The sequence below is a fragment of the Cylas formicarius genome, unplaced genomic scaffold (genome assembly GCF_029955315.1).
Source record: "Cylas formicarius isolate icCylForm1 unplaced genomic scaffold, icCylForm1.1 PGA_scaffold_3__17_contigs__length_32017465, whole genome shotgun sequence".
Lineage (NCBI taxonomy): Eukaryota > Metazoa > Arthropoda > Insecta > Coleoptera > Brentidae > Cylas > Cylas formicarius.
The window spans coordinates 28,646,790-28,661,305 of NW_026844326.1; the positions used below are offsets into that span (position 1 = coordinate 28,646,790).

At 36.8% G+C, this 14,516-nt stretch overlaps 1 protein-coding gene across 1 annotated transcript in view; it reads left to right on the forward strand.

Annotated features, from left to right (window-relative positions):
* Positions 1–14,516, forward strand: part of LOC132699879 (limbic system-associated membrane protein-like) — a 169,562-nt gene that overhangs the window by 40,172 nt on the left and 114,874 nt on the right. The window lies entirely within an intron of this gene.

Here is a 14,516-nt window from a genome sequence, read left to right on the forward strand (position 1 = left end):
ACCTCTATATTTGTCTCTTATAAGTTCATATACCTCTTCTACACTTCCATCTACCGCTTTTAAAATTCATATTGTGCATTTTGTACCTTTCTAACTGTTTAGGGCAGTGGCCAAAACGAAACACAATTCTCTTACAAATACAAAACGCCTTTAAAATTTTTGGAGCTGACCGCAAACTAAACAAAACTAACGAATTTTTGTGGAGGTGTAAAGGAGCAAATGGTGCTTGGTGAAGCGACCTTCAACTTCCTTATCTGTAACGTCCCAGGACGTAGACGTACGTCAAGTTTTTCTCGTCGGATCTCTTTTGTTTCGCAAAACCGTTTAATCTACCGCCGGGGCCCGCTCTAAATCCAAAAATTAATAAAATCCTGCACGTCGTCTCGGCGGCTAATCTTCGAAATCGGGTGCACTAGCACGTCACAGGCTCAACGTTTGAGTTTAATTAGTTGTGGGGGGTCAGCGGCGTCCGCCTGTCTCGACAGCGGCGCGCGTCGCCCGAACGACAATTCCCGACGAAATTATGTGTCCTATATATTACGTTTTATGCCCCGAGTAATTTCCAATAGACGACGAACTACCCGGCGCGGAATGCATATTAAACGCATACGTAGTCCCTCCCCCCCCCCCCAATCTCGTTCAATCAAAATTGATATTGCGGCGGTTAATAACTCTCCAAAGTTTTGTCCGAACACGGGCGATAGTTCTGAGCGTGGCTATCGACTATTATGCATTTCCAATCTGCGTGTCCCCTCGGGTGAGTTGGCGATTTGTCTTTTCGTGCTATTATAGCACGGTAATATATCCGGCACGATGGCAAAAGGTGACGCTTGTCGTTATTGAAAGTGTAAGGTTCCGTTCCCTCATTGCTAGTCTACTTTTTAGAGACACGAAAAATGGTATATTCAGTTCTTAAATTACGATTTTAGTTTTAGAGCCACGAGCATTTTGATTTTTTTTTTCATATTTTATATCCGTTTTAGATGGTTCCGATGACGGTTGTAGTGAAATTTTACAAGAAATTGAGTTCGGAAACTTGGAGGAAAGATTCAACGTGGTAAAATAAAAATGTTTCAGAAATCTGTAACTAGAGGGCACTTTATCTAGAACATTTTTTTTATTTTCCCTGTATTTTATTTATTTAGACTGATTTTGCAACATAGAACAGATTGCCTTAAGCAGAATCACAAATTCTAAAAAAATTGTTACCCTTGTTTTAAGCCTATAATCGTTTTTTTTACCTGTATATGTGATTTTACCTAACAAGATTTAATGAATTTTGAAAAAGTCATTATCATAATCCGTTAAAAATTAATTCTTATTAAAAAAATTTATTATCCAATTGCTACTGTGATGCCCCATCAGGAATATTCAAATACTGAATATCGCGATATGCGAGGTTAGCGCCAAAATTTCCCGGCCTGACATAGATGCAGCTCCAGTATCACGATAAAACTTTGTCTTCTCTTAAATATATATCTTAGTAGGCTGCGAAAAAAAAATTGAAATCTTGTGTCAAATAGTTTTTCATTGACAGCATTTTAAATAAAATGTCGCAGATAACGCAAATTGAGAATAGAGCAGTCATAAAGTTTTTGACAAAAGAAGGGTTAGCACCTAAAATTATTTAACAAAGGCTGGATGGTGTGTACGGCCAAAGTTCTCCTTCGTATTTCTGTAGTGAAAGAATGGGCAACACGTTTTCGAATGGGGATTGAAGATGATTCAAGAACTGGTCGAACAGTGGAGGTTATAACGGAAGACATTGTTGCGATTGTGGAAGAGGTGGTACTGAGTGATCGACGGTTAAAGGTCAAGGAAATCTCAGAAATTACTAAGCTTTCTGATACAAGTGTTTGTCGAATCCTGCATGATCATTTAGGTATGCAAGATGGGTTCCTAAAAACCTTTCGGCTATGCAAAAACAACGCCGTGTCGAGTGTGCGCGGTCTTTTTTGGAACTCTGTGGGTCGGAACCAAAACCTATGATAGAAACTATTGTGACCGGAGATGAAACTATGGTTCTCTATTATGACCCTCTATCGAAGAAAGAATCAATGGAGTGGCGTCGTAAGGATGAAGCACCTCCAAGAATATTCAGAGTCTGCCAATCAATAAAAATGGTGATTGCCACGATCTTTTGGGATTGTGAAGGAATTCTTTTGATAGATTTTTAACGAAACTAATACCGCAGTCAATGTTACGCAACATTATTACATAAATTGCGAGACTGGAAAAATAACGCAAATTGAGAATAGAGCAGTCATAAAGTTTTTGACAAAAGAAGATTTAACACCTAAAATTATTAAAGAGAGGCTGGATGGTGTGTAAGGCCAAAGTTCTCCTTCGTATTCTGTAGTGAAAGAATGGGCAAAACGTTTTCGAATGGGGCAGGAGCACCTTGAAGATGATTCAAGAACTGGTCGAGCAGTGGAGGTCATAACGGAATACATTGTTGCGATTGTGGAATATTATGTATTGAGTGATCGACGTTTAATGGTCAAGGAAATCTCAGAAATTACTAAGCTTTCTGATACAAGTATTCGTCGAATCCTGCATGATCATTTAGGTATGCATAAGGTTAGTGCAAGATGGGTTCCTAAAAACCTTTCGGCTATTCAAAAACAACGCCGTGTCGAGTGTGCGCGGTCTTTTTTGGAACTCTGCGGGTCGGAACCGAAGCCTGTGATAGAAACTAATGTGACGGGAGATGAAACTATGTTTCTCTATTTTCAAAGCATATTTCTAAATGTTCACAAAAGGCATATTTAATGTTAAAATTTATATATCAAAATGGTGAATTTTTAAGGAGAAAACAGAACAACGCCGAGTGAGTCTCTGGTTTTGTCTCAACTAAGTTACGGGGATGTAATGTATGGCCCTTTTTACTTTCGAAAATCGATGAAATCGAATTTTCGAAAATATCTGCGCTAGAAAAAAAAATTATATCTCGGTAACGGTAAGTCCTACGGGATCGCTGTTGGTACAGAAATGATCACCGTCGAAAAAAATTTTTTTTGTCTGTCCGTTCTCCGTTCTCGTCTTTTGGTTTTTCCTGAATAACTTTCGAACCGTTGAAGCTACAAAATTGAAATTTGCCTCCTTTTTAAACCTCCACGAGGCACATAAGCTTATAAGAAATGGCCCTGATCCGTCGCCGGTAGAGTGTTTGCAGCTACCGACTTCAAACTTGGGAGAGAAGTAGAAGTCTAGACCCGCATTTAGACTCTTTAAACTGGGTGCAATAAAATAACGCGAAGTAGTTTTTGTTAATTTTTGATTTTTTTTTGGTTATTTTGGCATCCAGAAAAACATCTTTTCCTCCAAAACCATTCATCCTATCAGAAAAATTTTACAATCGTAATACGTGGGAGACCCGGCGCTAAAACTTTTGTTTTACGCATTTCTTCGATTATATACAAGGTGTTTTAGTTATGGTCAAAAATCTAACAGACCCTGAAAATCGAAATTCGTACAAAAAATAGCTAATCCGTTCAAACAGTGTTATAGACCGTATCAAGGGCTATAATGTTTGTATTTACGGGTTTCCCAATGAAATCCCAATGAAAACCACCAATTCCCGCCCTCAATCTAGATGCGATGTCTTCAAAGTATTTACTTCATTGGAAAAATTCGTATACCAGGAAACTAAGGAGATCCAGGGTTATATCCTCTATTGCGAACATTGTTGGAATTATATACAGGGTACGTCGTTTTTGGGCAAAAAATTCTAATAGATTCTTCCGGTTTTGTGGGCGAATTCTTCGCGATAAATAAAAAAGTTTTAAAGATGTGATAATTTGATGTGAACAGTACCGTAAACTGCGTCGAGAGGGAGTTTAAGGTTTCGTCTATAATACAGGGGACGCTAGATATTTAAAAATATATAATTTTAAATTACAGTTATCGCTACAAATTTTAATATTTACCTAAGTGTGCCGTAACTTTGAAGTTCGACAAGATGTGAAGGATACTTTGTACAGGGTGTATTCACAATCAAATTACATCGATTGTGCGAAAGTTCCATAGTGGTCCGCATTAGCACGATAGAAAAGGAATGCGTCCCTCTAGGACAAGAATCCGCGAAACGCCTTCTTTTTAAAATAAAAAGGTGATTCGCGCTATTTGCCGACGATTTTACGAAAGCAATCTTGTTTAAACTATTTTGATAAACGCCGAATTCAAAAGCTTCAAAACTCATCCCACAGGTTGATTTTTGGGATCCGAAAGTTCGATAGAATTAGTCACACACTTCAAAGAGTTAATTCTGCCGTTCTATATTCATAACTACTAAGTAGAAAGTCTCCTCCATACCTTTTCAATAAAATAAGCTATCGCTGTGACGTAGATAATCTTAATATGCGATTTAAGGGAACGCTTACTCCGCCAATGCATGCAACTGGAATTTTTAAACGTTCCTTTTCCAAATATTGTTTCATGTTTAAATAATTTTCCAAATAAAATAAAAAATTTAAGCAACCTAAAATGCTTCAAAACTACCTTAACTAAACCTTTTTCAGAGACTAATGGATGAGCAAATTAAGGAAATTTCTAGGTAACTGTGTGCGATACATGTAATGAAATATTGCTTTAATTATTTTTACTTTGTGTTTGATTTTCACAGGAACACCAATCGTTTTTCTTTGTTTAAGTTATAACTTACAAAATGGAAATTCACGTTACTTTTTTATCTCTTTTATCGGGTTAGATAGAACAATATACTAACATTTAGTAAACTGAATCTCGTCTTGTTGCCAAAATGTTATCTTGTTATTGTTATATTTTATATAATTCAAATAAAGACCTTTATTACTGTCTCTCTATAAAATCTCTCATCATTTTCGATCTGTCATGGACAAAAAGAAATACCAGGAGTTTACAGCATCAAAAGAACATGAAACAATACAATACAAACACAATCATGCATCAAATTTTATTCGATAAAATTGAAATTCTTACATAGAATCCATTCTTCTACTAAAGAAAAATTCGAAAATCCCTAAAAATCTAGCAAGCAAACGAATGTTCATGGCCCCTCAAACAGTATATAGGCAGGTACAGAGTAGGATGCGACTCAGTTTCAGTTAAGCTTCGAAGAAGTCAACAGGATGATTGGCGAAACTTCAGCAAGTTTGATTTATCAACAACAGACCCAGGATGAATTCAAAAGACTTTAAATTATTCTACTATAAGAATGCACCAGCACATTCGTCAAACCTTATTCGCCGGATTTAACATCTAGCGACTACTTTCTGTTCACTAACCTTCAAAATTGCCTTGGTGGACAAAGATGAAGTTGTGAACGGAAATTTTGAGGAGTCTGGCGTTTCGGTTTATATATACTACATAACTAAATTAAACCAACCATATGAAAATGTCTTTTTGGTTATTATGTAGATAACAAAAATAATTTTTTTTTCAAAAACGTTGTTTTCATTGTGGTGATTGGCCATATTTTGACACGCACATTTTATTACGTTAAGTTATGACAAAAATAATAGTTATAAGGGCTTATTCTGGACAGTCAGAATCTTCCGTGAAATTCAGTCATTATACTATAGAGCCGTATCGTCACCATAAAAAATATTCTGCTTTTCTGCTCTATGCGATACTTTCTTTGCCAAAACACTATTTCATCCGTACCGTTTTTTTGAATTTGCGGCGCACCCTATATATTTTGAAAAATTGTCACGAATAAAAGTTTATAGAGCCGTATCTTCTGTTTCTTCTGGTTCAAGAATGTTTTTGGTCCCGTAAACAGTTTATGAAAAATGATGTTTTTTATATTCCCTTGCACTCGCGATTTTTTATTTTTCCCGACTCCCCAGCCCCCCTATTTTTAGTAGGTTCCGTCACGAGGCAAAGCTGCATATATGTGCCAAATATGAAGTCGATTGCTTCAAATTTCGGACACTTATCGCGTTTCATAGCAAGGTCCAAAAAACAGTTGAAAATGGCGAAAAAAAGATAGATACCGGCGTCGGATCAGGGCCATTTCTTACAGGCTTATGTGCCTCGTGGAGGGTTAAAAAGGTGGCAAATTTCTATTTTGTAGCTCCAATGGTTCGAAAGTTATTCGGAAAAAACCAAATGACGAGAACGGAGAACGGACAAACAAAATTTTTTTTTCGACGGTGATCCGGTAGGACCTACAGTTACCGAGATATAAAATTTTTATACGAGCGCAGATACTTTCGAAAATCGATGAAATCGACCTCCATCAACAATCTATCTGTGGCGACCGTTTCGATTTTAAAATAAAAAGAGTTAACTTTTCTTCGAATCGAAAAGTAAGTCATATCAATCAGTGACTTCCTTCGATAGCCCAGTAAAGCGAAAAACACGCGATAGTACAAAAATTTAAAAAGAGAGAAAACAATTCCTTAATTTGATTGTCTTCCGGTAAAACAGGGAGAGCGCTCCCTTCTTGTTCAACTGCTTGTTTCTCACTTTAAGGTAAAAAATTGATGGCACTGGATAACAGTACTAACCCATCTCGATCGACGTACGACTTGCGTGAGGAAATTTAAAGAAGAACATACTCGCGTGATTTTAAATTGAAACAGATCTGAGCTACTGCACCGTAGTGTTAAGGAATTTATAAAAAAATGAGAAACGGACGACACAGACATTTTGACACATCTCTTAACATTATCTTTTATCATTATGATAACCATTCTAAGTCACTCATACTCACATTTTTAATACCCCCTTAGGGGTTACAGTTTAATTATACTGGACTTTAGTATCTATTTACTTGAAGGTTATAATGTAACATTTGCGTTTGGCGCCTACGAGACGCGCATGCGCAGTGTTAAAATCCTGTAATCGGACATGCACTCTTCGAGCGACGCTGTAGTGAGACTCTGCGGCAGCGGTAACGCCGTTGTACGATACAAACACCCTAGCGCACGGCTTAATCCCTTTTGATACCGATTGTAATCCCAGGCAAATTCGAATACATAACCCTGAGGGGACGCGGGCCCAGCTCTCGCAGAATAATTCGCTCGCCGGCTCCGCAAGGGGTGCGATATCCATTACAACTTCAGTTTTGTGTTCCATAACGCCGCATTGTGTCGAAATTAATTGAAACCGATGTGTAAACAATTATTTTCTTAAAGTGTCATTTTACCATGTCAGCTTCGGGATATTACCGCAAGGTTGTTTTCGGAGTTTTCGGCGTCATGTCAGGGAATGTATTTGTGTTATTTTGAAAAAAAAAAAAAAATTCAAAAACCAATGGTCTTAGAAGAAGTATACTATGGAACACGTTTGGTAAACATTTTAAGTCACTCGTTTATTAAACTCTTGACTGAAATACCGTTTATCACACTTGTACCACTTTTAAATTAATCATCCAATACCTTACAATAGTGTAGCAATTTTAGTCATCAAAAGAACACCACTAGGCACGTTTTGTGGCAGTGAAAAAGCGTTACCAATTATTTAATTTTCGCAATGCTGTAGTCCAATGATATTATTTGATATCTTGATTGCTTTGATATCATTTCATAAGTATGTGGTATAGCAAACATATCTATAGTTACATAACGCAATAGCTACCGGTAGAACTATTTTTATTTCACACACCAATTGGAGGTCGGCTTGAAGTAAGAGGGAGGGGGGCTATTTTTTGGTATCGGTTCGAAAATTTGAATTCAAAAAAATTGAAATGGGAGAATGATCTTAGTAGCCATATAGTCTGTTTCAATCTTCATCACCATCATTCATCGAGTCCGGTAGGTATTAAAGAACAGAACATTAGGGACGGACTTGCAAAGGTATATTTTTTTTGTATAAACATATATAATTGCACTAAGAAAAAACAATGACTTTAAATATATAAAATAAATTCTAAATATAATTTTGTTATCATTGAGATTAATTATAATAGGATTTAAGCTGTTATGTATGGAAATGTAAGATTGTTAAATTTTTATAATGTGCTGTATTGAATTTTTCCAGTTCGCAATTGGTATGTTGTTAATTACGTTTTGCATCCAATTTAGGAGTATCAAGTAGGAGTAACATTTTATGCCCTGACCTCTGATTTTATTTGGTTCCACAAATGCTCTCTGGAGTTAAACATGCAATTCAAAATAAATATCATTTTTTTGACGAACTCTGGACCTTTGCGTAGCAGATCGATGTGACAGCTTGTGTTATCCATGACAATAATACTGTTATTGGGAATATTTTCAAAAAAATTTTTTGCGGTTTTCATCTATCACATACATGCTCGAGATATTTGAAAAAAATCCATATTAAAATCGCTGCATGGTTTCAGAAAAAACTTATTTTCTTGAACACCATTTACTATTTTGGAAAAATTCTTTCAATTTTTTCAATTATGTAGGTGAGTAAAAAAATCTGAAAATTGCCGTTTTCGTGGATAAATTATTAGCAGTAAATGGAAAACTATAAAACATGGGATAAGAAATAAATATACCTGGCCCACCCGTACCCTGTCACTCAAGTAGGAATAATTTTTTTGTTAATGGCTTTACTCAATAACAATGGGTAATAATATCGTTAAAGTTTGATTGGAGATGGTCCGTCGAAAGCCAATACGATGAACATTCAGATAGACCACACCCAACAGAAACTGTGATACGCAAAATTCAAGGCAGAGAACAAAAAATAGGGTTAGCTTTGGTTAGTTAACTCATAGTTTCGTGACAGAAGTTCACCTGTTGTGTTGTTTGTTAATTCATTTCTTTTGCTTGCTGACGACGCGCCCCCTGACGCTTGAAGTAGAAACCTACCTTCCTCAGCAGCAGTAAAGCCCACGGACCTTTCCGTGAGAAATGTAAAGATGTAAAAACTGCCACCCGCAAAAGCATCATCATTAAATTAACCGATTGCGAAAGGGGTTGTTTTTCGCCCCCGAATTAAACGACCGGCCATTTTTCCCGAGCGTCCGTTTGTCACGGAATTCCTTCAGGTGTCGCCCTCGCGGTTGCCGAATCGCGCGCGACGTTGCCGCGTCGCCCGCTAAAAGAGGTTCGGATGGGTCGCTATTAATTAAGAAATTTAGCTTGGACGGCGTAAAAAGTATTGACAAAAACGCGCTTCGGAGGCGGCGGCGGCGGCCGCGACGTTGAATAATGGCCGGCGAAACAGGGTTAAGCGGAAGCGTCATGCGAATTGAAAAATACCAGTTTGGCATGCTAAGGTGGCGTCATTTCGGTTATAGGGGATTAATACCAACCGAAAAGCTATTAGATTTTAATTAATTTAATTACACAATCCACTCTCTCGTAGAATAAATCGTCTCGACAACATATTTCGTATCGTAATTAATCGAAACTGATGTGTAAACATTTTTTTAAATTAATACATCGCGCTTTGTGTAAGCTACAGCTACTTATTTGTTCGGATCATCACCTTAAAATGGATTACCCAATCTTGTCAGCAAACAAATTAACCTAGCAACATTCAAGGATGAAGAAGAAGATGTTCTGCCACCGATGGACGGTCGCCACAACAACGTTGCTTTTGTTTTATGTCGATTTCCCAATCGCAGAAGCATTTTTGCTCTCTTTTTTTCAAAGAAACTTCCACAGCCTACTGTAATATTTTTTACAAAACTTCTGGATTCCCCCTGCTTCGGTTTTTGCTGAGTCGAAATTGATGACGTTTCGCCAATCATCCTGTTGGCTTCTTCAGACCTTGACTGAAACTGGCTCGTATTTTACCCTGTACCTGTTTATATATTGTTAGAGGGGGGCGGAGCTAAATGAGGGGCAATAACACCGTCTCGGATGACTGATTCCCATATTGGTGACAGCTAGAGACCTGAGTCGCGGTTAAGATTGTTGTTGTTGAAGGTTGTTTATAGATTTCTATAGACTCTCGGATTTTTCGTTGGTAGGAGAAGTGATTACATGGAAGAATTTTAGTTTTATCGATTAAAATTTTATGTTCGGTTTCATGAGTGTGTTCGGCAACAGCTGATGAGTATATTTGTCTTAGTCGTAAGGCTCTTTCGTGTTCTTTGAGCCTAGTTGATATATTTCGTCCGGTCTCTCCAATGTATTCTTTGCCGCATATGCATGGAATGCTGTAAACATCTGCCATCTCGAATGGAATTTTGTGTTTGACGCACCGAAGATGTTGAGAGATTTTGGACAAGTGGTAACATCTGGTTTTGACTTCTTTAGAACTTTTGATACGTGGTCAGTAGTGTTTTGAATGTAAGGAAGGACCACAGTGGCAAGTGTAGGATTGTTTTCGGCCTCATTGTTATTGGAAGGTTGTGGTGAAGTGGATTTTGTAATGAAAGGCTTAATATCTTTAATGTGGAAATTATTAGGGAGAAGAGCAGAGGTGAGGTGTTTTAATTCTTGGTTCAGTGACTCGGGCTGGTTTTACGGGTCTGTAAACAAGATAGTTGATAACCGATGTTTTTTGGACCGGATGGTAATGTGACAGTGCATTAAGGTATCGGTCTTTGTGCGTAGGTTTCCTGTAAATACAATGACCTAATGTTAGGTCTGATTTTTTCTTGATAAGAATATTTAAGAATGGAAGGATTCCATCTCAATGGTAAAACGTATGTTAGGGTGTATAGAGTTTAAATGTCTAAGAAAATCTACTAGGGTTTCTTGATCATGAGGCCAAATAACAAAAGTATCATCTACGTAGCGTTTCCATAATTTTGGTTTTAGATGAAAGGTGTCGAGAGCTTTCTTTTCAATATATTCGGCATGACTGGTGATAGTGGAGAACTCATAGCGGTTATAAGAAAAATATGTTCCCGACAAGCATTTTGCAATGAAGGTGAGAAGGTTTGGTTCCAGATTCTCGGACTTTAAAACATCTGAAATGATGTCGAGAGTTAAAAAATTTTAGAGCAGGTCAGGATAGTTCAATTGTTATTGTTTTGCGAGACTCCTTTGTCGTTTGTTTTCCACTTTTTTTTTAAATGGATGAATATTCCACTTGACTTGAGCTTTATTTTAAATCCCCCCGAAAATCTCCCGAGTTCGCCATCGGATACGCACTGGGCTGATTAAAAAGCTCCGCCGGACCGGTTAATTTCGAACATTATCTGAGGGCTGAATTATACCTTTGCGGGCCGTCCTCGAACTCTTTCCCCCTTTCCTTTTTTTTGGCCCTGTCCCGGGGTAATTAGTTAAAAAAGTCCGCCCCCAGCCGCCCGCGATAAGAATCGCCCGGTGTACGAGTTTATTTGCATTTTAACTGATGACATAAATCTTGGGGCAAACGGGGCCGCGCTCGGTAGTGGAGCGGGAGGGGGGTGCATTTATTGGGGTATCATTTAATCGGTCGATTTCTGTTGCCTGGATGATTTGAAGTCCAATATACCAACCCCTATAGCTATTATGGTCTGTTCATAGATATAAGAAAGTGAGCAATTGCTTTTGAATGGGATTATCCAATGGTGGTCTTTAACATACAATGCAACAAAATTATTACCTAAAGTTTCGGAATTTGAATTCAGGTAAAATTTTGGTCCGTAATAGCAAAAAATTTTATACCTACCTGTGTTTAATATTCTTTGATTTTTTATACTACTTAGTTTAAGTTTATTAGTAATCATTCTTATTTCAACAATGTTTATTTGAACGTGGTGCCAGCAAGCAAGCATCTTTAGAATAAAAAGGCATATTGACGAAAATTCCAAGCGTCATTCGGCCAACTTACAACTATTCCACCAACCTCCAGGTTTATTAACATATAATTATTCATAGGTTCTCAAAAAAAGGTACTTTGACCGATAGCAAAAACCGGCCTCCCCTGCTTTCCCCGCGAACCATCCGGCCTTCAACCGCCGTGAGCCGACATCGATTACACACTTTAAAACATACACTAAACACTAAGAACACTAAATCCACACTGTGGAAACCGATTTGAAGTTTTTTGGGGACGATTACGGAGCAAGCGTAGGTTGAACCGCCATGTGCAATGCTTACGACAGAATCGGTTTTAAGGTTATGTTGTGGCGATTCGGAAACAGTTCGTAATTCTTCTTCTGTAGGATAAATGTTCAAAATCTGAATAGGTTAGTTCAGTGCGCAAAAAGAAATTGTAAAAAGATTTATTTTTCTACCAATAAAACTGTACTAAAACAACTAACATCTAGAATAAAATTAGACTTACTATTAGGTTTTATATGCATTTGGATGTCAAATTTGAACTTTCTGTTGAATTGTTAAAATAGGCCATTGATTGTAATTTGCAATTGCATTTACATTTTAATTTTTTTATTATACAGAGAGTTTTGGTTAGTTTCAAAAAGAAAACTTCATATGTTTGGTAAAAGTTTTCATGGTCATAACAATGTCGTTAATGTGACAGCATGCAGAGAAATTAGTTTTTATTTTGAAGTGATTAGACGGGCTAAACAAAAATTAAGAGATCAAATCTGCTCATAAATCAGTGGCGTGCCACTGACTGCCCAGGAATAATATAATATTTTGGGTAATTAGGTCGCCACTGCACAAATCGAGAATTTTTTTTGGAAAAGAAAATATCTATCTAAAACAAAATATCTAGTTTTTGTTACCAACTAGTGTCATGAAATAAAATTCGCAGACTGTATATTTAACTTTTACTATTTTTAATGAAATAACACAATGTCCTAAGAACAACATATTATATATATTTTATTTAAGATTACGTACTTAGTATTCTCGATTCGATTTTTTGAAGTATTTTAATTACATTAATTTTAATCATTCTCTGCATGCTGTCATATTAACGATATTGTTATGACCATGCAGAGAAGAAGTTTTAATTTTTTTAAGTGAAAAATTTGGAGCGGATTGAAAAAACCAAGAAATTAAATTTCTTTAGAAATGATGTAAGAATAATTTTTATTTTGAGAGAAATCAGTGGTATACCATCGATATCTACCAAAATCGACTTGTCAATGTTGATGTCTACTCTCTCACTCCCGCAAAACACACGGTTCTTAGCTTATATCCTGGCTGCTGACCTAGTAAAAGTGCCATAAATCATCGAACTACAGTCTTTGTATATGATTTTCGAAGCATTCTTTCATTTGTACAGAATGAGCAACATGTACAGAAGAGCATTTCCCTTGAACAAAGGAAGAGCTTTAAAGCTTCTCTTGGATGAATATTGTTCAAATAGCCAATAAATTCCGTCTGGCGCTTTTTGAAATACGAGATTTTAACGTCTGTGAGGGTAAATTTATTTATGCTAAAATTTGGGGAAGATCCGTGGGTAAACCGAACAGAATCATTAAGCTCTGTTTTTGAAAATAACTATGGCAATATTTTGACTACATATTTGGGAATACCTGAAACCATATTCTGCCAAGTTATGCAAAATATATGTTCCTATTTTTAAAACAATACATATGGCCTCTCAAAAATTAATTCAAAAATGTCGCGTGATAGAAACAAAAAAAAAACATTGTTTTTCTATTAATTCAGTCCTTGTTACGCTAAAAATATAAAAAATACCAAATTACAAAATCGATGTTGGCCTGTGTTACCATCTCCACTCATCAGTCTCTGCGTTAATTACTGATAAATTTCTTTCACAAAAAACTTTAGACTTCAATAGATGGCGCTGGTCCATCGTCTCGCTCCTCCGCCCGTTTTGATTTTTGTTTCGCAAATGGTAAAAATTAATACTGCCGTATTTTTCTGAAAGCAAATCGTTGTACCGGAGCAGACAGCAATTATTCCGTGACGGCCGATGACGACAGAAACCCATTTTATCGGCTGCCCCGACGCTTTGACGATTGTCTGTTTTTTTTTAAACCGTCCGATATTAAACGGCGGCTTGAGTGACGGCCTTTTATTTTAAATTTTAGATTTTTTTGGGTTCCTGAAAAAAGCGGCTGCGCGCCACTGAATACTATAGGAATGCCTCAGTGTTCCATGCGGGAACGGTTATCCAGCACCAATAATATTTCTTCCCACAAAAAGAAGCAAAAATAAATGCAAATCTCATATTTTTATGGTGCAACCTTAGGACACCCTTTAATCAGTAGAGTAGGTATGTTAAATGCGGCAGAACTAACTTATGGAAGTGTATTCAACACATGGGTTTTAGATTTAAAAAAAAATGGCAAAAGGCAAGTTTTAGAATTCGGAAATGGCGACTGGAATATCGAGAAAAAATTAGGATTTACAGAGAAAAACAACGGCCAATTTACTTGGATGAAACCTGGTTCGACACTTTTGATACCCCGGAAAAGGGTTGGGTTGACTCAACTGATAAGTGTAAAACAAACGCTCCATCAAAAAGAGGTAAAAGAATAACTATTTTGCATGCTGGCTCTAAAGATGAACTTTGAACTTTCTCTGTCTGCGAAAAATATTAAAGATTCTTCTCTGGATTACCATGAAGACACCACCGCTGATTTATTTGATTTAAATTTGGTTTAAAAACAAACTATGGACAATGCAAGTTAACACAGTAGACAGCTGACTAAAACCCCTTCCTCATGTGACACAAAAGCAACAATCGAAAACTACATGTATTATAACGACATTTATTTTTACGAAGATTAT